Consider the following 23,635-nt stretch of genomic DNA (forward strand, 5'->3'; position numbering starts at 1 on the left):
AGATGAGAGAAGGACTAGATAGGGAGATGAGAGAAGGCAAAAATATAAAGTGGTTTGGAGAAAATGCCTGGGAAGTTTGATAAATAAATATATGTAAGTGAACTAGGAAAGAAATAGACCAGTAATGTGGGGGATGGTAGTGGTTATTATGATTAATTGTGTCATGTAATCAGCACACTAGTAATATAACATACATTGTGTAAGGCTTTGAGAGGTCACAGTCTCAAAACAGCAAAAGTCACAAAATCCACACAAATATTTTTTTTTTTGCAGAGGGCAGCCCTCTCTGTACCCTCCAACCCCCATTTCTAAATATACCTATTATAGGATCACACAGTCCCAGACAAGAAGGATAAGCAGGTAGCTTAATGTAACAAATGTAAAAATCATGTTCTTTTTCTCTGACTCCAAAATTCAGTCAGTGCATTACCTAGGCCGTTCCAAACTCGTGAAGCATTGTCTAATGAAGATTAAAGCTATTCAGTTTTGATTTTCAAAGATTCATTATTTTGGGCTGTGACAGAAAGATGGATTTCATACGAGAGAAACAAGAAGAGGAGTAGCAGATGGCTTGTAAAATAAAATAAGGGAAACAGGAGTTTTTTTTAAGAAATTGAATGCGATGCTTTAAGTATTACGATATATTCAATGAAATATTTGCAGGAGGTTGTTACTTTGAGATGCATTTTAACTGACAAGGCTAGGTGGGGAGGTTGGTTGTATTCCAAGTATTTGGTGATAATTAAATCCATACCCCCTGAGTAGTTTTGAAGAAGGCCTTCTTGATATGATAACTTTGAAGGACATTGAAGGACATTCTACTCATTGTTTTAAGGAAAGAGTCTGGTAATCTAAGGGGGTGGTGAGAAAAGCCTGAGGAACATTTACCAGTGAAAGGTGGGCAATAACTATAATCATTTAATGATAAGTGAATAAAGGTTACAAGAAACAAATTAGCTAAGTAGTGATGTCCAGATTCTGCCTCTGTAAGCAACATACATATTTTATTTTTTTTTAGGAAGGTTGAAATCTGTTATTATCATAGGAATAGCACTAGATTATAAGAGGAAAGTTGTATTCAAGACTAGGAATTAGGATGTTTTTCCTGATGGCCATATGTGATTTGGAAGTTGGAATATAGCTAGTCAATACCATAGTCTCAGCTGATTTAGAATGTTCTCTGTTGTTACACAGTGCTATTAAGTCCACGGTCATATTTCCACAAACCCATTAGCTATCAACCTACCCCTATTTTTCTCTCTTTTTATAATCTCCTTATTTCACCCTTCAGCCTCACCTCTATAACTGTCTGTCCCATCTTCTCACTATCACTCCATTCTTACTTCATTCCATTCCCTTCTCCCACTATCACAAACTCATTATCATTTCTCCATTGCTACACTGTAATATACTCAGTTTTTCTGGCTCCCTCTGCCTTACACCCTAGTGTAAAGGGGTCCCTTCAGTAGATCGAACGTTTATAAGTTCAAACCACATACGGCCGAGACCATATGTTCAAACTTGTAAAGGTCTGATCTGACTAAATGGAGATCTCCGTACAGAGCGGAAAGGGAAGATTTCCCATTTCCACAATGTAGTGTGATCTTGGAGTTGGTATATTTAAGTAAGGGGGTGCAGGGGGCATAGCCCCCCTGCTATAGACGTTTAGTTTTGTGTTTTTTGGTTTTATGTGGCTTTACATCAGTGTTCAAACTTTTACAAGTTTGAACATATGGTGTCGGCCATATGTGGTTTGAACTAGTAAACGTTTGATTTACTGAAGTAGATCCAGTGTAAAGACCATTATAAATATGCCTGTATTTCACCTGCAGTCCTTTTGTCTTTGTGTGATGGAACACAGATACTTCAGTTGCCATTTATACTGTAAATGGCATTCTCTGATTTTTAATAAGTATTTTTGCAATAACAAAGTTCGGAAGGATCATTATGTTATAACAATTCATATCTCATCTAGTAGCATTACTATATATGTTACAGAACACTGTCTGACACCACTGAAAGTTCAAACCTTAATGCAAAACTATGCAACTGTTCTATATACAGCAAGGTTTGTAATTAACTGATTTGTTAATATCACATTCCTTTAGGTGCACCGGACAGTTTTTCTTTGTGCGTCCACTTAAAATTGGCTATGCCCAGTTTATTCTTGCTTGTTCGGATGTAAAAACACAAAACAGATATTATATCAGGATATAAAATAAATAATTTATATTGCTGACAGAATCCTATTACACCTATCAGCAAGAGTATGTTTTGCCAGTATTTTTTGACAGCAGTGCTACATGACAAATCAGGTTGTAAGGATTTGCTGGAGATTTTCTCAGCCTCAGTTTGTAAAGTGTAACAAGGTTAATGTCATAGTGTTTGAAAGTAAAAAAAAATCCCTGCAAACACATGGTTATCAACAAATCTAAGCGCTTCTAACTTCAGAATCTGGCCCCAATTCAGGTCATCCTAGCTGCAAATGTAGAAGCCCATCAGACACTGAGTACTGTCATAGTTTGTAGTCAACTGGATATTTTTCACTCATTGTCTATAAAGCTCATTCCTGGCCAGTGCATGCTGTGGGTGAAATGTTTACCCTATTCGCATAGACTAATGCATATTTAATTCTGAGATTATCACTTTCATCTGCAGCCAACAGCTCCATAAAATACTGACTTGTTAGGAACTAGTTGAATTTCAACATGTATACTATTTCAACAGTAGTTTCTCTTGAATAAAGAGAACGTCAGGACTGAGCAGTAAAAGCTGCATGATTCTGACCCTACATTAAGCCAATAAATCATCATGTTCAGCTGCTGTCTGTGTACACGCATGCATGTAAATAAACTGTATCAGAATGCGTACATAAATTCAGTATCTGCATTAACCCCTTTTTTGACATTTTATACATGGGTCAAGCTGTCATATCAATGGTGACCATCACCTAGAGCCAATGTTCACACCACTAGGTAGTTAGCTCTGGCATTGTCATTCTTCTGTACTACACACACATACACCCACACCTATGGCTGATTTCTTTTGCTCACGCCACTGACTGCATGGCTTTGGAATGAGGGAGAAAAACAGAGCACCTGGAGAGAACCCACAGGGAGGACATGTAGCCTTTGCATCGAAGGCACTGCAGCCAAGAATCAAACTGGTAAACATCTTATTGTGAGGTGAGAGCACTTCGCGCTGCACCACTGTGCCACCCAATGTGACTTAATTATGGCTCAGTGTGTGCAGAACTTACTACTCTGAGTAATCAAATGGTCACTAGGCATTGTGTTCACCAGGCTCAAAAGAGTGGCAAAGGGATAGATTATAAAATGGGCTCCATCATCATCATCATTATACGAATGCATCATCATCGTCACTTATATTTGTCCCACTACGTTTAGAATTATGTATAAAAATATGTTGTTAATCAACATGTCACAGTTAGTAGCAATATAGAATTCTCGGGGTATACTCTCATGTATAGCAGACAAAGCACAAATTCTAGCATAATACCTTTCCTACGATAGCCTGTGCCAGGGATAAGGAGAAGAGATCCATTTCTGACTTTGCAAGTTCTTTTGATGTACAGTGCCCTAGTGCCATGTTGAAAAGTAAAGGGAAGCCATTCAGTGTCACAAAATACAGGTTATTGAATGTCATGTGTTTGGTCCAGCCCTGTGATGTGATGACATCCCCAGTCATAATGATTTAGTTTGAATACTTTCACACTGTAATGAGAAATGATATGGATTGTCATGGCTAAGGAACTGACAACGTGTCACTTTCTTGATAACAGAGGCAGAGTGAAATAAAGCGGGGAGCAGCTGTTATGAAATAGGACATGGAAAAATGCATCCTCCAGCATAAAAAGACTAAACTGTATTTCTGGTATATAAAGGTCAATGGGTGAGCTGTCGTTGTTATACAATTCAGAACTGTGGTCCTGAAAAGCTATGTCTTGCACTCTGGACTTTAACATGCTGTACTCAGCCCTAAAAATCTTTCATACTTTTTAAATGCTGCTGTGCCCATCTTGACTTTCTTCGTAACAGCTATTCTTTTCTTTTCTTTTAGATATACAGCCTCTTAATGAAGACATATTGCACTTTGGAATGCCCTATCTATTTACCTCCTACTGTGTTTTCTGTAAGTAACCATTCCAGAGCCCTGTTGATGTGGGGCTGGTCACGAGCTGGTTTCCAGCATGCCTTACAATGATTACAGTGGTCTATCTAAGATGCAGTTCTATTATCAGAAAGCCCTACTGTATCAATGGCACAGCTTTTGTAAACAATGCTGTATACCACCCTATGCCCAATTTGTGGCCCAGTGAAATCCATAATCCATCCATAATCCATCATGCATGTGCTTTTGATATTATATTTATTCAATATGCTCACTTGCCAGAGCATATATGAGATCTCTTGAAGACATTACCAAACGAGAACACATTTTTATCTTGATTTTTATTTATCATAATGATTACAAATGTGATTTTACGGGTCTATATTAGAACACTGAACTTTCAAAATTTCGAATGTTCTAATATCGACCGGTTTTCAGTGAACGCTAAAAATATCGAAGAAACAGAAAATCAAATTTTTTCCTAGAGAAAGAATTTGGTTGTCTGTTTCTGTTGCTTCAGGATTTTCAGTGCTGTAGTGGAAAGATACGGGTTGGGTTCAGGTAAGTGTGCGATTGTGTGGATGTGATGGTTAGGGCGGGTTAGGTGAGTTAGGGTTAGGGTGCAGGTCAGGTAAGTGTGCGATTGTGTGGACGTGTGAGTTAGGGCAGGGTAGGTGAGTTAGGGTTAGGGCGCGGGTGAGGTGACTGTGCGATAGTGACGGACCTTAGGGTTAGGGTTTGGGTTAAGGTAAGTGGATAGTTAGTGGTGTATCTATAGTTTAGTGTAGGGTTAGGTGTAAGAGTTTAGGTGTATGTGTGGATTGCTGTTTGTTTGGTGTGCTTGTGTTGTGTGTATGTGATTTGGAACAGCAAATTATTTCCCTAGGAAAAAAAAATCGCTGTTCTGTATGTTCAATGTTTTAAATTTTCGATTAATAGGGTTCGATATTAGAGCACTCGAAATTTTAAAAGTTTGGTGTTCTAATATAGACCCGATTTTGCTACTGGTGTATAATCTGGTTTACTATAATAGGGACCTATAATTTCATCATTTTTGCCATCAATCTACTCAGAACATAGTAGGAGCATGTATATATCATTGTGGTGCATTACAGAAATTGATTACAGATAGAGGGCGCTTTGAACTGGAGCATTTCTAACACTACCCCAAAATGCAAGCAGGATTATGAAGTGTAATGAATACACATCCTGCAATATTCTGAAATTTTATTTACAAACTTAAAACTCTGGATTCATAGGATAATAGGATCATAGGAGGTTACTAGGCTAATGGCCCTAGGGCCATTGCAAGCCTAGCCAAGTACAACCCCTGTTCCCAAGAATATCAAGGTATTAAGCAGAACTAAGTCAACAACTACTGTCTCTTTCCAAGAGGGGCACAGATGAAACTCCTGGGGTGAATTTGCAGTTTTCTATCCAATCATCCAAATTATGCTTAAATAGAGTCAGCGAGAGGCTCTGCTTCACCTGAATTGGAAGTTTGTTCCACAGGAGAGGTAACCTCTGTGAGACATATCTGTATCTCCAGCAAGTGCTGTTGATGTCACATACTAGGTTGAGTTCCCTAGAGCAAGTGCATCTTATACCATTTGACTTACAAATGTGCAGAATTTCCATTAGAGCAGGATCTGAAATTGCTTTATATGCAAGGCAGAGGTCACCTCTGAGTAGTCGGTAAGACAAAGAATATAGTGACAGTGATTTCAGTCTGTCAATGTATAACATATACTGAAGACCCTGAATTTTCTTTGTAAGAAACCTTTGAGGTCTTTCTAGTTGCTGCAGGTGCCTGGTAAGTTACATACCAAAGGTAGCATTGTACTCTATTATTGGCCTGATGAATGAGGAGTACAGGGGGTTATAATCTCTTTTGTTCTGGAAGCAATGCTCTTACTTATGAGGTGGGCAAAGTAGAAAGCCTTTCTTACCACTGTGGAGATGAGGTGGTCAAAGGAAACGTTGCTGTCAACCTGTGTGCCCAAATCTTTCACCACTGATTACATGCTTAGGGTATTGTTATTAATGTGGTAATCTGCAGGGCCATTGCCATTTCCGAAGGGGATGATAATCCATTTTTTTGCATTGAGTTTTAGCCCATGCTTTTGGCACCAGTTGTTTGTGTAAGTCCCTCTTGTACGACTTGATGACTGCACCCAGTTTGTAATCAGCAAACTTTGTTAGCCATAGGCCTTTTGTTTTAGTCTGTACATCCGAGAAGTAGATTCCAAACAACAGGGGCCCCAACACAGATCCCTGTGGAAAACCACTCAATACAGGCCTGCTGTTGGAGGTAGAGTTACCTATTCTGACTGTGTGCTTTCTATTGGTGAGCCAGTTTGTAATCCTTCTGACAATATATGGGTTGATCTCCAGCTAGATGAGTTTATCAATGATGCCTGAGTGGGAAATAGTTTCAAAGGCATTGGCTATGTTCAGGTAGGCTAAATGCACATATTTGCTTTTGTCCAGGGCTATGGTGAAGTCCACCAGGTTCAAGAGGCAGGATCTCCCTTTAACGAAGCCAAACTGGGTCAGTTCGAGTGTTTGGAGGTCTCCTATATCTTTGTTGATAAGGTCCATGATTATTCTTTCCATAGCCTTGCAGATTAGGTTGGTCAGGCGTATGGGTCTATAGTTTCTAGGGTCTGTGGAGGTGCCTCCTTTATGTAACAGGATGAAGGATGCTGTTTTCCATTCAGCAGGTACAAAACCAGTGCTTAGGATGTGGTTAAAAAGAGTACGTAGTGGTGCAGCTAGTTCCTGTTTTAATCAATTTGGAATGCAGCCTGGGATATTATCAGGTCCCATAGAGGCTGTGTTTTTGGCTTTGAAGAGAGTGTTTATAACCTGCTGCTTGGAGATACTAGGTGGAGGGCAGGTGGTAGGGATGCTTTCAGGAATATGTGGTGGGGATAGCAGGGAGAAGTTTTCACTGAATCTGTCAGCTAGCAGGTCAGCTTTTTCTGTGGGTTCAGCATATGTGGTGCCATTAACAATCAGTTCTGCACAGATCTGGGTTTTTCCTTTAAGGTTTCTGACATAACTAAAGAAGGCCTTATGGTTATCCTTAGTGAAGGAGGCTAATTTGGATTTATAGTTAGCTTTAGAATGCCTTATGAGGTATTTATTTGCTTGTTTATGCTGAGTAGGGAATGCTTCCAATTCAGAGACCATTCCATCCTGCTCTTGGACAGCAATTTCTTTCTCTTATTGTATAACCTCTTAATAGCGGATGTCCACCAGGCAGTCTTGTTCATTCTTGAGGATCTTGTTTTATTTATTTATTTATTTGCAGTTTGTTTACCAGGATGGTCCATTGGGCCACAAAGGAGCCCATTTTCAATGGAGTCCTGGGGAGAAAAGCTCCAGAAAAATACAAATACATAGTACACATTTTACAAACATTTCAGATTACATCTTAGGAATACAGAGTAAATATGGTAAAGGTAAAAGATTAGCATTTATAAAATACATCAGATTAATTCAGTAATTACAGCAATAAAATGCATTTTTTGGAAGAAATAACAGCATAGGTAACTATTTTAGTAGCTTGTCAAATATCTCACTAGGGATGTGGAACTATAGGAGACAATGAATGTCACTAGGAAGAAGTGTAGGAAGAGTTAGGTAGGATGGGAACAGGAGCACCTCCATTATGAAATAAGGTGTGAGTGCAGCAAGGCTTTAAACAAGGAGAGGCTGCTAGTGATGTGGATGGGAGGTGGTAGAGAATTCCAGAGGTGTGCTAGAGAGAAGAACATTAGATGATTCCCAGCTGGACGTATAGGTTTGTGCAATTTAATTAGTTTTTGTGAATTGGATCTTAGGAGCCGTTCTGGTTCATGCATTTCAAAGGTATTGGATAGGGAGGGGCAGAGAAAGGAGTTGTGAATGAGTTTGCGTGCTTGAATGAGTTGGGTATAAGTGAGGAAGTTAAGTACTTCTAGCCAAATTAGTTGGTGAAGGGAATTACACTGATGAAAGAGGCTCTGTGACCTGCAGCAAATTTTGATATTTTGTTGTAACAAGATGAGAGTTTTGTCTTGAGGGAAGATTGCAGGTTGGTGAGGATAGATGCACCATATAGAAGGGATGGGATGAGATATGTATTGGCTAGTGTAAGCCTGGTGGAGGGAGAGATGTAACGATTGTGGCGGTAAAGCATACCAAGTTTTTTATGGGTTTTTTTGATATTTACTTGTAGATGTTTGTCGAATTTTAGTTGATCATCAATGAGTATTCCTAATAATTTAGTATCAGATACTATTTCTAGGGGAGTATTACTTTTGCTGATGATTACGAATGATTGTTTATCTAGGGAAGTGGTTTTGGAGGCGGTGACTAACATAAGTTTGGTTTTGGTTCAGTAACAATGAAATAAGTGCCATGTCCCTAGTAGGATTTAACTCCTATCCAACAATTTTATTTATTTGCAATTCTTGCTTATAGCTCTGAAGCTCTGAAAACTCCAAAAAAACATGTTCACAAATCCCCCTATCTAGTCATTCACATCTCCAACAATTTTCTAGATTCATTAGAATATCAAAGTATTAAACATATCTCTCTCTCCAGCTGTCATATTTAAAGTGGTATCTCTTACTTTAGTCCAGTCTAACTCCCTAGTTCCTTGCAGAGTTCTCAGTTCTATTTTGTATACTCTACTCAGTTTTTCCTTACTGCCTGCTCAGTTTTAGGTCTATTATATAGTCTATCATAGATTACTTCTTTTGGCTCTGTGGCTGTCTTTGTATGGTATCCTTTAATTATGTTAATTCCATATATGTGTCAAAGAATCTTTTACCTGAAGATTAAAAGTGCAATTCATTTCTTCCCAGTCTGTTATTCTATCCCCTGTAGTCATCTGTTCCCCAAACATTTTCTTCTTCCAGATCGTTGCTGCATTTTTCTCCCATCTCCTGAATATTTTTAGCTAGTGAAAAAACTATTTGCATTGCCCTTATTCCATTCCCTAATCTGCTTTGTTAAGTGGCAAATGTTTGTGCGCTATACTCTATTTAATTTTGCAGTAATTTTCCCAAGTCATGTGTTTTTTTCATGTTATTCAAATGCCCTTGATAGCATTGTTTTCTATTTGGGTAACTATGGTTGAGCCTAGAACAACTGGGCAGCCTTAAAATATTCCTTCGGATCAGGAAGTACCAATGCTCCTTGCTCTTTTGCTGTTCATAGGATTATAGGAGGTTACTAGGCTATTGGCCCTGAGCCTAATCAAGAGTTTAGCCCATGTTTAGACAAATCAGCCCCCGATGCCCCTGTCCAGCAGGGAAAAGACACGGGTGGAATCCCAAGGGTATATTTTCTGTTTCCCATCCAGTTATCCAGGTTGGCTTAAAAAGGGTTTGATCCTACCAGGTACAGCTGAGTCAATACATTTGCATAGATGCTTTTACAAGCCATTGGTGTAAATCCCAGTATTGGCATCCATATTAATACCGTCACATATTAGGTTGTAATTGGCTTTGGAGACATTTTTTAGTCTAGTTGCTACTAATGGGGGGGGGGGGGCAGATGTTATTGTTACTTCTAATGAGACTGAGTTATGATCAGACCTCATTAGGGAGGGTCACACATGGGGTGGTGCAACGATCACCCATGTTAGTGACCATTAGATCCAGAATGTTTGAATCCAAGAACCTTTGGGCAAGTGTGTTAGTACACACATCATTTACCCATCTATGGAAGGGTAATTAAGGTAATCTAAAACCAGGGTGTTTGGTTACATCTTGAGCAATTCAAGTAGATCCAAGTCTGCAGTGTGGGTATCCTGATTCATGGAGGGAGTCCTATAACTCCTGGTTCATGGAGGGAGTCCTATAACTGGCAATAACTTGGGGTCTTACCTACAGTCATTTGAACCTGGGTTAGTTCAGGGGAATCATTTTGTTTAACAATTGTAGACATGTATTTGTCTTTAATGAATATTGATACTCCACTTTCTTTAGTTCTTGCACTTTCAGTTTGTGGTCTGAATGTGCAGAAGGTTTTATAACCCGGTATGGATGGGGTGCTTACCATGGCCTTAATCCAAGTCTCTGTGACTGCACAGATATCAGCATCTTCTAAAGTGAGGGTTACTTCCAGTGAGTGTAGTTTTAGGTTTAGACTCCTAGCATTAGCAGCATAACCTTGAGGTTGCTTTTTGCAGATATTTTTGCATTGGTAATTTTGTTGTTATGACATTACCTAAAACAGGCACTATGGGGAAGCAAGAGCCTTAGGCAGTAACCAAAATCTCAAAGGTGACAGATGAAGACCAAAGCAAAGCAGCATGGTCTATCTACCATGTCATCCCAGGCTGGCAGGTACTGGATTCCCTTAGAATGACACCAGAAACTAAGCCAATTGTTGAAGACAATCATTTTATGTTTAGACTCCAGGCCTGGAATAAACTCCCATCATACATAAGAACCACCCCCACCCCCTACACTTCAAAAAAGAGCTAACAGAATTTCTTCTTGACTCTAGGTCCTGTCACTGTCATGATCTTGCCTAATAGGTTCATAGATTGGTACTGGGCTATCTGCCCGAAGGCATATATTAGCCCAGCCACATTGTGCGGTATTCACCCCCCCCTTTAGTAGTTCCCTAGACCCTTGTACTAGCAGCTAGTACCCTTGGCCTTTGTCTAGTAGTGCTGTTGGTGTGATCTCCGGTGTGAACTTTCTGTTACCCATCCACTCATCAAGGTTCTCTTGAAGAGTGATAGTGAGGGTCTCTGTCTTATGTAGATCGGGACCCTGTTCCATAGTAAGGGAAGTCTGGGTTAGACATGGCTCTGTACGTTAGACAGAGATCACCTCTGAGAAAGCGGTATGCAACAGAGAACAGTCTTAGCTTTTTCAATCGTGCTGCATAGGGCAACTGTCTGAGGCCAGTAATCCTCTTGGTTAGGTACCTCTGTGGTCTCTCCAGCTGCTGGAGATGTCTAGCCAGGTACATTCCAATTGGTGCATTGTACTCAATAATGGGTCTGATGAGGGAAGAGTAGAGGGGCACCATTACATCCTTAGATCTTGATGCGAATCCTTTCGTGATCAGATGGGTCACATAGAAGGATTTTCTAACCACTTTGGCAACATGGTTATCAAAGGAAAGCTGCCTATCTACTTGGGTCCCTAGATCCCTTATTTCTTCTTCAGATTTCAGGGGATTACCTCCTATGTTGTAGTTTGCGGGTACTCTGTTTTTTCCAAAGGGGATTACTACGCATTTTTTTGCATTTAGCTTGAGACCATGGCTTTCACACCATGCATCAGTCTCATTTAGGCCCTTCTGGAGGATCTCCATGTCGGCCGGAGACTCTATTATAGCACCCAGTTTGCAGTCGTCCGCAAACTTAGTCAGCCACAGCCCTTCTGTGCTTGCCTGTACTTCTGAGAAGTATATGCCAAACAGGAGGCGGCCCCAGGACAGAGCCCTGAGCCACACCACTCATTACTGGTCTGGATTCGGACATAGATCCCGCTACTCTTACTTTATGGGATCTGTCTGAGAGCCAATTTGTGATCCATCTTGTGACGTAAGGGTTTATGTCCAGGCTGGTGAGCTTATCAATAATACCTGAATGGGGAATGGTGCCAAATGCTTTAGAAAGGTCAAGGTAAGCCATGTGTATCTCCTTTCCCTTATCTATAGCCTGAGTAACTGTCTCAAAGAAATCCACCAGGTTCAGGAGGCATGATCTTCCCTTGATGAAGCCGAACTGTGCGGGGTCCAGCGACTGGAGGTTCCCAATCTCTCCATTTATGAGTTCCATAATGATTTGCTCCATAGCCTTATAGATCAGACTGGTCAGGCTTATTGTTCGGTAGTTCCCAGGGTCAGTTGTGGCCCCACCCTTGTGTAGCGGGACCACTGTTGCCGTGCGCCATTCTATGGGCACATATCCCGTGGAGAGGCTGAGACTGAACAGGATATTAAGATGCGGGGTTAATTCCTTTTGGAGCTCGCATATGACACAGCCTGGGACACCATCTGGTCCCATGGAGGCAGTGTTTTTAGCTTTAGATAGAGCCTTGTTAACCAATGCATCAGTAATAATTGGACTTACACAATCCCCTGGAATGGTAATAGGCCCTATAGGTGGTGAGTTGGGGGGGATTTGCACTGAACCTGTCAGCCAAGATGCTGGCAATGTCAGAAGGGTCAGTGTATTTTGTTCCATTTTGTACTAGCTCAGAACAGACCTGAGCGTTGCCATTTAGGTTTTTGATGTAGCCATAGAAGGCCTTATGGTTATCCTTGGCATCCTTGGCAACTTTCTTTTCAAAATTAGCTTTAGTTGACTTGATGAGGGCCCTCAATTTCTTACTAATGCTGATTGGGGATGATTTTTCTACTTGAGATTTGGCCTTGTTTTGTATAAGTCTCCTCCTTTTATTGCAAAGTTTGCTTATGGCCAGGGTCCACCAGACTGGTTGCTTCTTGCTTGAGGAAGGAGTCTTGGTTTTATTTGGGATAGCATGGTCCATGCAATCCTGAAGATGCATATAGAGTGCCTTGTTGTAGGATTCTGCATCCTGGATATCATTATCCTTCTGCAAGGGAATAGTGAAGCTTTCCACTTCGGATGCAAGTAGTTTGAAGTTTGCTTTGGAAAGGTTTTTGACTATGGTTTCTTTGACTGGGGGAGGTGGAGGGGTGAGGATGTCCAGGGTTATCAGTTTGTGGTTGGATTTGACCAAGGAGGGTGTGATAACGGGTGTGGTACAATGGGCACCCATATTTGTGATGATTAAATCCTATATGTTGTCCCCTCTAGTGGGGGAACATACTAGTTGTTCAAGGGCATTTGAATTTATAAATTCTATGAATCGCTGAGCATAGGAGTTGGAACATTAGTAGTTCGCCCAGTCTACACCAGGGTAGTTAAAAATCACCCACGATTATGGTGTTGGGTAGGACCTTTATATTTTCCAATGTCTCAAGGATTGCAGAGTGAGCATCTTGGGACATGGTGGGCGATCTATAACCAGCTACGACTTGAAATGTGGTTTTGCCTGCTGATAGTTGTGCATGGATGATCTCTGGGGCATCATGCTGCGCTACTAACCTGGAGATATGGGTATCCTTGATGAATATGGATACACCTCCGCCCTTTGTACTGCGATCCGGTAACTGAGGCTGGAAGGTATGATATGAATTGTAACCTGGCAGTGCTGGGGTGCTCTCTTGAGCCTTGAACCAGGTTTCCGTCACTGCACAAACATCGATTTTCTCCATGCTGAGGAGAGCCTTGAGTGTGTGCATTTTGAGGTTGAGACTTCTGGCATTGAGTAGCATTACCTTTAGTTTTTGGTTACCTGTGCTGGTTACGGTGGTTGGTTTGTCCTTTGAGCCTTGCCTAAAAAAGGCATTATGGGGACGGCAAGAGCCATGGCCAGTATTCGAAAACCTAGGGGTGACAGGTGCAATCCATCTCTGGCAAAACAGCGAGGCTTGTCTATCATGTCATCCCAGGCAGACAGACACTGGATCCCCTTAGAATGACACCAGAAGCTTAGCCAATTGTTGAAACTGATTATTTTGTCTTTGTATTGTGGTATCATTCTAGGTGAAGGTAGTATGCTACTCAAGGTCAGGGTCATACCAGCTTGGGCTACATGATCAGAGAGCTCCTCAATGTCTCTTTTTATGTAGTCCAGGGAGGTACGTCTTAGATCATTCACACCAACATGTACAATGACAGCGTCATACTTGTACTTGTTCTGGAGTGACCTAAGTGCCTGTGTTATGTGGCGGATCCGAGCACCTGACAAGCAGCTGACAGTAACCTTCTCCTTGTTTAGCCTGGTGAGTGGAACATCCGTGTGCCTTACTTTAGAGTCTCCTATTACTAGCATGTTAGGTATGGTGTTTTGCCTTAAGGGCTGTTGTGAGGCACACTGCTGAGGTGAATTATGTGTTTTCTGGCTTGTGTTTGGGGGTGCAGGTTGCTTGCTTGTCTGCTTTGGAGGGCACTGTTTCTTTTTCAGATTGGTACCTTGTGCCGCCGAATATGTTTTTGTGTATTTATGTGTTTAAGTGAGGAAAGTGAGTACAAGAGTGTAATCTTCTCCACATCCTTCTGCCAACAGTACCCTGCATAGGACTCTGACTCCTGTACTTTATTTACTGTTATCTCACTGTCTATTTTCTCTACTCCACATATCAGGCTACTACAACCCATGTAAATATGTGTATACTATGATGCCTCACTTAACTGTTTTCTCTTTATTAAACTAAACTAAACTAAACTAAACTAAACTAAACCTCACTTTACAATTTTCTTGTCCTCAAATGTCTTTACCAATACTTTCAGCTCTTTTCTTACCTACCTTGTTTGAAAAAAATAACACCCATAGCTAAGTTATATTTTCTATATATATCTTTAACAGTGTATTTGCCTCTGTATACCATGCATGTCTTCTTACTGTATTTACTTATATTTCTGAGTATGTCAATATTATACATTTTTATGATTCCTGCTTTATTCATAGTTATTCTAGTGTTCTATTTTCTGTTATTATAACTATGTCTATGTACTGGAACTTTTCTCCTCGGGTCTCCACTTAAAATGGGCTATTTTGGCTCAGTTGGACCAACCCAGTTAACAAATGTCAAATAAATAAATAAATAAATAAATAAATAAATATTGTGGTATCATCTTAGATCAAGGCAGTATGCTGTGCAAAGCTAGGGAAATATTTGCCTGAGACACATACTCAGAAAGCTCAGTCATGTCTCTCTTCATATAGTCCAGTGAGGTACGTCTCAAGTCATTCAACCCAACATGAACTATGACAGAGTCATAATGGTACTTGTTGCGGAGAGACTTCAGTGCGTGTGAGATCTGGTGGATCCTAGCGCCTGACAGAAAACTGACCGTAAGCTTCTCCTTGTCCAGCCTGGTGATTGGGATATCTGTGTGTGTCACTATAGAGTCATCTATGACCAAACAATTTGGTTTAGATGTATGTTGCCTTAGGGGCTTGTTTGGTGAGATACTTGTGCTTGTGGCTTGTATTAGGTGTAGCATATTTGTGTTTCAGAAATCTCTCATGTTTAGGTAAATTTCTGGTGAGTACCTCCACATATGATGGTTTATGTGTTGAGGGCATGGTTTGTGCAGGGGGTGTAATATGTGGGCTGACAACCTGTTCAGTGTCACTGTTCTGTGAATGAGAGAACAAGGATTCCAAATTCTTAGTGTATATGCATCTCTCACAAATTGAGCTTGAGTGGTTTAGGAATAGTGTGTTGTCAGTGTACATGAGGCAATTGCTACACTGCCTCAGGATACCCATGTCAGTCAGGCTGGCAGGAGAAATGGAGGAAAACAGACCATTCATAATACTTAGTGTACATTTGCTTACTTTAATGAGGAAGGATGAGGTTTAATTGAGGGCTTAATGCTGTGCTTGTACTACTGGGACCCTCAAGGGGTACGAGACTATTAGGGATTAGGAGATTTCAGTTAATGTGGCAAATGCTGTAGAAAGCACAGCTGAGGTGCTCTCTGAGCAGCTAAGGACAATTTAAGGGACTCCTCAGTTGGAGCACAAGCATCTTCTAAGGGAAAATAAGTCCACTTTAGCTTTTGCCAGTAGTTACCTCCACTGTGTGGTGCTGCAGGAAAGCATGCTGTGTGGAAACAGATGCCCCGGATTACTCAGATGAAGATAGTAGAGCAGTGGCTGGTCGCCAAACTCTGTGGAGTTGTGTTAAAACAGGCACACACCCTCACAAACATGGGGCTTATGTAGTAACTGTGAGAACACTTTTTTAAAACAAGTTAAGCAATTTTCAAACAAGCTGGCCAATGGAAATGCTCAGTACTGAGCCTTATTCCAACAATCTCCAACTCAGATGGGTCCTTTGCTACACTCTTCTGCCATAGGGGTGCAAGCAGCCCTCTTAATGTAAGATGGTTAGTTTAGTGCTCAGATAATGCCATATAGTCTAGATTCAGCAAATCTGAATCTATCACATGCTGTAAAATACACAAGTACTAGAAAATATAAAGTGCAGGAAAGTCAGTCTCAAACAGCAAACAGTTGAAACAGTTAAAATGGCTAAAACAGTTAAAAGTAGGCAGCAATTCAATAACATACAGTTTAAAAGTACAGTACAGTGAATAAAAATACCCATTTTTTGTAGATTTCAAAGGATGCCTTGGATTTTGTTGGGATTCACTCTAGAGATCAGAGAGAGCACACCATTCCTAGAGCAGCTCCTGTAAACTGAGCCTAATGGATTCTAATATGAACAAATGCATAGCATTACCGAGGGCTGTGACATCAGCAATATAGATATAGTAACATATGGTTTTAATAACACATTGTATATATAATTGTAATAGATTTTTTTTAGAGGTTATAAGTTTTTTTATGGTAGTACTACTTTAAATGAGTAGGATTGTTTTTAATTGATGACATCACTTTATTAGGAATGGTATTTAAGGGGGATAATTTTTAAAAATGGCAGATTCTGATGAAATCCCTGTTAAGGGAAGAAAGCGCTCAATCTGTTTAATCTGTTAATGTTTTATAATAAAGTTTCGGCGGGTGTTTCCTGGAGTTTTGCGGTTTCTTTATCAGTTTTAACATATGGAAATTGCCACCTGTTCACATGGCTCATCTAACTGACCTGCTGAAAGTTATAAATTTGGGGCACAAAGCTGTCTCAGGTCTTAACGTACTATATTTTTGACAAGTTGATTTCTCATGATTTTAATTCACTGTTTTGCTTTTTCAGTTTCACTGTATATTCAGAAATTGTACTTTCTGGGTATATTTCACTCCCTCTGAGGGCATGACTTTGTTGAATTTTTTCATCTCCTTGGGATCCTTAAATTGATATTGATATTGCCTGAGACTTTGTGCACTTGGTAGGGCCAGCACTGGAAATCTGGTCTGTAATTTTGGCCAAACAAACATAAGCTTAAACTATGATCTCCCCAGCGATGATGGTTTGTAGAAATGGATCATGGTCCCTAATAGCAGTGTAGGAAAAATCCTTAGTCTTTATGATCTGCACAAATGAATTCATAGTACACAGTGGTGTCAAAGCATTTCATTTCCTGATTCAACCCATTCCCCATTTGTAGCATAGCAGCTGTTATACTACACTGTGTTTGGAAGACCAAAATTGCTGGGATCACAAATGGAGATGGACAGTACATCAGCATCCCTACAGCTAATTACAGTGGAAGCTGGTGACTTCAAAAGAAGTGAGGGGCTGCAGAAAGCAACTAAATGGGTGAAACTCACTGAAATGGACCACCATCCAAACACAGCTTGGTGGAGCCAAGCCAATAGTGCTGTATGCTGTACACATTGCTCTAGCAAATATATGGTGGTACTGCAGCAAGACAGATTTCATACTCCCTAGATGGGTGAGCAGGTATCAGCCATCACACCCAGCATCTCTATTTGGCCCCTTGAACTTGAGATAACAATTTAGCTTGGGTCTTTTATGTCATAGTCAGGGCTTCACTCTTCTGTGCCACAGACCTGGGTTAGATCAAGGAAATTTTACTGTGATCAAATAACAGACAGTCTCCATGCTCAGCAATTACAATTACTTTACTGACTGTGAACATCTGAGTTGACTGATTGTAATCAAATGAGTCAATGAAAAACAAATATATAATGGCCATAGTAATATATTTCAGCTCAGTTTTGTCAGACAGAATCACACCCCCCACATACAAACCCATGCATTACAGATGCTTTATTGACAGTGTACACCTTTAATGCTTGATTATGATCAAATGAGTGAATAACTACACACATAAATTAATAATGGGGACAGTAATATATTTCAGTTCATTGCTGCCAAACACATACATAACAACCAATTTTGGGGCATAGGGCTGCATACCCCACACAGATAGACAGAGCAATTATATAGTTTTTTACTGTATGCACCTCAAATTTCTGATTGTGATGAAATGGCCATGGTAATGTAGTTTGTCTTATTACTATGAGACTCATATAGGACAATCAATTACAATCCCTTCACACAAAGATGTGTACACCAGTTACAGATACTTTATTGACTGTGTACATATCAGCTGTCTTATTGTGACCAAATGAATGAATAAATATGCCTTCCAGTGAATAGCTTCTGAGTCTAGTGTTGTATTTGTTTATATGACTCATCAGTTTGTATCAACTATTACTCAGTACTGTTGTACTCAAAATATCTTGCCATATGTTTCCATTTGTTTTCTGTGTTATTTATATTTACTTTGCATTTTGTTTATATTCCCACTGTCCTTTATATTTAAAGCTGTCTACTTCTACATGAAAATGAAATGCACTGTTATAGTAAAGCAAAGCATTATAAAACTACTAAAGGCAAGAGACAACATTTTACAAGAGCATGCATTGTGTTTTTATTTGCCAAAAACAACTTTATTAAAGCCAGAAAAAAGGTAAATGCAGGCATGCACACATATTGTATCAACAGTTTGTACATTTACCAAATTGTTCTACTGGTTGTAACAACTAAAAATAAATGAAAAGTTTTTAACTCGCAAAGTAAACTCTTATATCTTTCAAACTAATGGATGGCATGGGTGGAGATACAGTAATTTCACCATAATGTCCTGTTGGAATGTCGCTATAGACACTTAGAAATTGCATCACAACCAAAGTCCACATCATCACAGTTCAGTTAACTCATTCAAGCTGTAATATGAAGAAGTCAGACCAATTATTTCAACATTTTTTAATTCTATAATGGGTATCCTACATTTCATGCACATGCACTCCAAGTCTCTGTGTGCATCTGAGCAACTAAGTCATCAAATTGTTTATGTTAAGGAAGCCTGGACTTTTCCATTAATTCACTATGTATGATATCACTACAACTGCAAGCTGAAGTGTCCAGATATGAAAATGCTTTCCCCTGTCACTTGCTGATGGATAGGAAGCAGCAAATTTACCTCCTAGTCACATTGTTAGCATATAGGCAAGATATCCCATAATGGAAGGAAACAAAAGCATTACCAAAAATTGTGTAGAATATCACTTTCTGCACCTTTGCATTGTTGCATGTTGCAAATGCTGTATATCCTATCATCTTGCTTGTTACTGGTGTCAAAGTACCCTTTGCATGAGATCAGTATTGAGTTCTTAGATATGTGTGGAACCCTGTTTAGTTGTCTTGTCAGTATGCAAAATTGCTTAAAACACTGTGTTTCTGCAATGCCAGTGGTTTGCAGAAAGACATGCTATATTACTTATATCCATTTGAAGTTCCCATAGACTGGCAAATCCAAAAAGCACTAATACTTTAAAGAGGTGGAGATTTCCTTCATGTAAGGTTGCTATTCGTATAAGTGGTAAACTGGTCTTTGCTACTATCCTTCTTAATTTAGATTGTATGACAGTGTGTCACATATTGCAATATCTTCAATGCTTTAAATTGTGATGGTCCCAGCTACTTCTTAAACCTAGGAAGCTTGCAAATACCTTTCTACATCTACTTCTTGCATAAAAACTGACATGTTTTCCCCTTTCTATCAATCTTTGCAATTTTCTTTACACAGTGTTTTAATCATATCCTGCTTTTAATTGCATATTTAAACTAGGAAAAAGACCATAGCTGTGTCTCTTGTGAGTTGCACAGAAATTAGAACAGGTCGATTAAGGTTAATTACCTGTGAACTGAGGGTGGAGCTAGGAACTAAACCTTCTATTTAATGGTTAAAATAAAGCATTTCAAGGCTTTACTGGAAAAGCTCACTCAGACTCTGCTACAACTTGATGCTACTGTTGTGTTTTTAAACTCAACTGTCTTTCTAGTTCATAGGTAAGTACTAGGCTATCAGTTCTAGGGCCTATACAAGCCTAGCCAAACGAGTTCCCTGGCTTTCACCACCCAAGAAAATTATTTTCCTGTGCCCCTGTTGAGCAGAGCCACAGACCTGCCCCTTCTTTAATTTGACCACTTATCTTGCCTCTCCTCTTCCTTTGGCTATTGTGAGTAAGCATAAAATTATCATTTTATGAAATCACTCCCCTTCAGCTACTTACAATTATTGGCCATCCCACTGTATTCCAAAGAACCAGAATACAAAGTGCCCACCTCCTTCCAATCTATATTGCTCTTCTAAAATTAGTGGCTCTTCACTTAGATAGCTAAAGCTTAAGTTACCCCCTCTTTCATATCTAACTGCATACTGCACACCACAGCTCTTAGGATACTAAACCATTTTTCTATCTTACCTTTAAATCTACAACATCTACCCCAAGACCACCAATTACTGGAGAGCACTGATTCTGCCTCTCAGTAGTCCTCTTAGGATTAGTGCTTCTGTTTTGCTTCTGGGGAAAGAAGGAGGCTGGATATACTATTTTCTGAAGACTGCTGATCACCGGAAAGCCTGCTAACTGCTTCATAGGTGACAGCTTGGAATTTGTACTTATATTTTCCTCCTGGTGAGAGAAGGAGCAGAGTGCATTGATTTCTGACTGTTTCTGACTGGGTAGTGGGTGTCTGTGTTTGACCTTCCTGATTGGTCTGGTTGCTATTCAATGCATCTACCAGAAAAAGGCTACAACAAACCCACAGACCCTTGCATCATCTGAGACAAAACTGTGGATAACCATAGAGACTGTGGCCTATTTCCCATCTTGGGACTGGTGATACTGTTTTGCTTCTGGTGAGAGAAGAAGCAAAAGAGCATTGTATCCCAGCAATGTGAAGCTGTGGTGACACAAGCACAAGTAGTTGCCAGGCAGTAGCCATTCAGTTGACTCCCCTATTTTCATTATTCTTGACAAACTAATTCTTTCCTTTCAGTGAATACTGCTTAATAGCCTACTGTCTAACCTAACTTCAGAATGTCTGCCTAAATGATTCATCCATAAATCATCAGGGTCTACTTTATTAGTTTCTCCTCAAGTGTTTGGCAGTGCCCTGTACAGACGCATACACCTTCAGTTGACATTTCTTTTCTGTAAAAGCATCATTTAAATTTCACCAATACCTAGTTGTGCACAGCACAATTAGTTTGCAGTGACAAGCACTGTCCATAGAGTTGCAAACTGGATATTCCTGACGTTACTTTATATTCTCACTCCAACAGTCTAATCAATAAAAAGGGCCATGGATTTGAACTTTCCCATTATCTCCATTACCAGCTTGGTGGATATGTCCATCCTGAGGCAATTTCTAAATTGCATCATGTTTACTGACAACCAGTTAATTCTCAAACAAACTCATATGATATGCGAGAGATATATTTACACAAATCCCTCACATAAATGCACTCTTAATGTCAATAAGATTGTCAGTAGTATACATGCTGCAGCTATCACACACAATTCAAAGCAGACACATAGACCCATATATGCTGAGGCACTTAAATGTAACCTGCCTAAACTCCAAAGACCCCCTAAATGAAGTACACATAACAAATCCCATCGGGAGCTCCAAATGCACTCTTTCAAAACAACACCCACATCAGCACATACAGCCACATCTCATGGAACCTCTACTTCTAAACTACCACAGAATCCAACATTCGGGTCATCAGGGACTCCATTGTGAGATAGACTGATATCCTTCTCACCAGGCTGAGTGAGGAGAAAGCCAGTCAGTTGCTTATCAGGGCCCAGGATCTGTCACATTACACATCCACTCAGGTCACTGGACCACAAGTACCAGTATGACACAGTCATAGTCCATGTGGGTGAGATGTACTTACTAAGCCTATATGAAGAGAGACATCATTGAGCACTCAGAATGTGTGTACCAGGTTGGTATAAGCCTAGCATTGAGCTGCATTTTACCTTCTCCAATGAGACCAGCTACTACACAGACAGGGACTAAAGGTAGAGGTGTCTCAATTTACATCAAAAATGCATATGCCTCATGGCTAGTCAAACAGGACAATACACTTGAGCTCCTCCACATTCAAATCAACATAGGAAAAATCCAATACAACTTCCATGCAAGCTATAGGTCCCCATCTATGACTCATGAAATCCATGCCATGTATTTAAACTTATTAAAAATACTCACCATCTAACCCAATACCATATTCATGAGTGACTTTAATTACCCCACTATTGACTGGGAATCATATACAGCACCAATCATATAGGCACAGAGATTCCTAGAGTTTGTAAATGCAAACTCCCTGGACCAGATTGTTAGTACACCAACAAGGGGTGCAATCATACTGGATCGGTCCCTCAATAATATGGGAGAGTGATGCACACTCCCTAGTGTAATGACTTCTCTGGTAAGGTCTGACCAAAAAATGGTCTATTTTGAAGTAAAAATAAATCCTGGAACCCAAGCTAACAATGGAATATTCAGGAACTATACTAAGGCTAATTTCCTACTATTAAGTGATAACCTGGCAAAATTTCAAGCCCCCATAAACCCTGAGAACACTGCTGCCTACACAGAACTGTTCACAGCAACCCTATTCAAGCATATTAATAGCTGCATAGAGACAGCTGTATTCCCCAGGAAGAAGTGTAGAAATAATTCAAAAACAAGCCATCCTGGTGCAATTGCAACATCACTAGGCTCTATAACAGAAGGAAAAAGGAGGTGCAGCACTCAGCAGGATACAAACACTCTCATCAAACTAAACAAACAACACAGAGGACAAATAAAGTCTACCCAGGTCATATTTGAGGTAAACTTGGTCTCCCAGGCCAAGGACACTACAAGGCAATATTTAGCTATGTCCGCAACCTCAAAAGCAGTACACAGCTTTGTGCAGAGCTCAAGTGACGCCACCTATACTGAGTCAGGAAAATAAAGCAAACTTACTGGCCAACAAATTCAGCTCCACCTTTACCCCTATATCTCCCCTTCAACCTTCCCTCAGGAAATACCATCAAATATAACTCCCACTGCAGTTACTAGGGAATGTGTCCTTAATACTCTGTCTAAGGCCAAAAGCACTGCATCAATGGGCCCAGACAATATTCCAGGATGCCTTCTAAATAGCATGAAACATAACCTATTAGACCCACTGGAATTACTATTAACTCTAGCCTCCAAAGAGGCTTTGTGCCTCATGAATGGAGAACAGCAGCAGACATCCCTCCCCACAAAGTTGGGCCATCTATAGACCTTGGAAACTTCAGATCCATGAGTCTTATTGGTCTCATATGCAAAGCTATGGAAAGAATTATCATGGAAATGATCAATAATGATATAGGAAACCTCCATACATTGGACCCAACCCAATTTGGTTTTGTCAAAGTCAGGTCATGCCTACTCCACCTAGTGGACTTCTTTGAGATATTCACCAAAGCAATGGATGAGGGCAAAATAGTCCACACAGTCTACCTTGAACTGTCCAAGACATTTGACACAATACTTTACTCAGGCATTGTTGACGACCTCAAGAGGTTAGGTACAAACCCTTATGTCACCCGGTGGATAGCTAGCTGGCTCATAGACAGGACCCAGGAACTTAGAATTGGGGAGTCCATCTCTACAG

This window comes from Protopterus annectens, chromosome 1.part1 (assembly GCF_019279795.1).
Source record: "Protopterus annectens isolate FY-2018-M chromosome 1.part1, PAN1.0, whole genome shotgun sequence".
In the NCBI taxonomy this organism is placed as follows: domain Eukaryota; kingdom Metazoa; phylum Chordata; order Ceratodontiformes; family Protopteridae; genus Protopterus; species Protopterus annectens.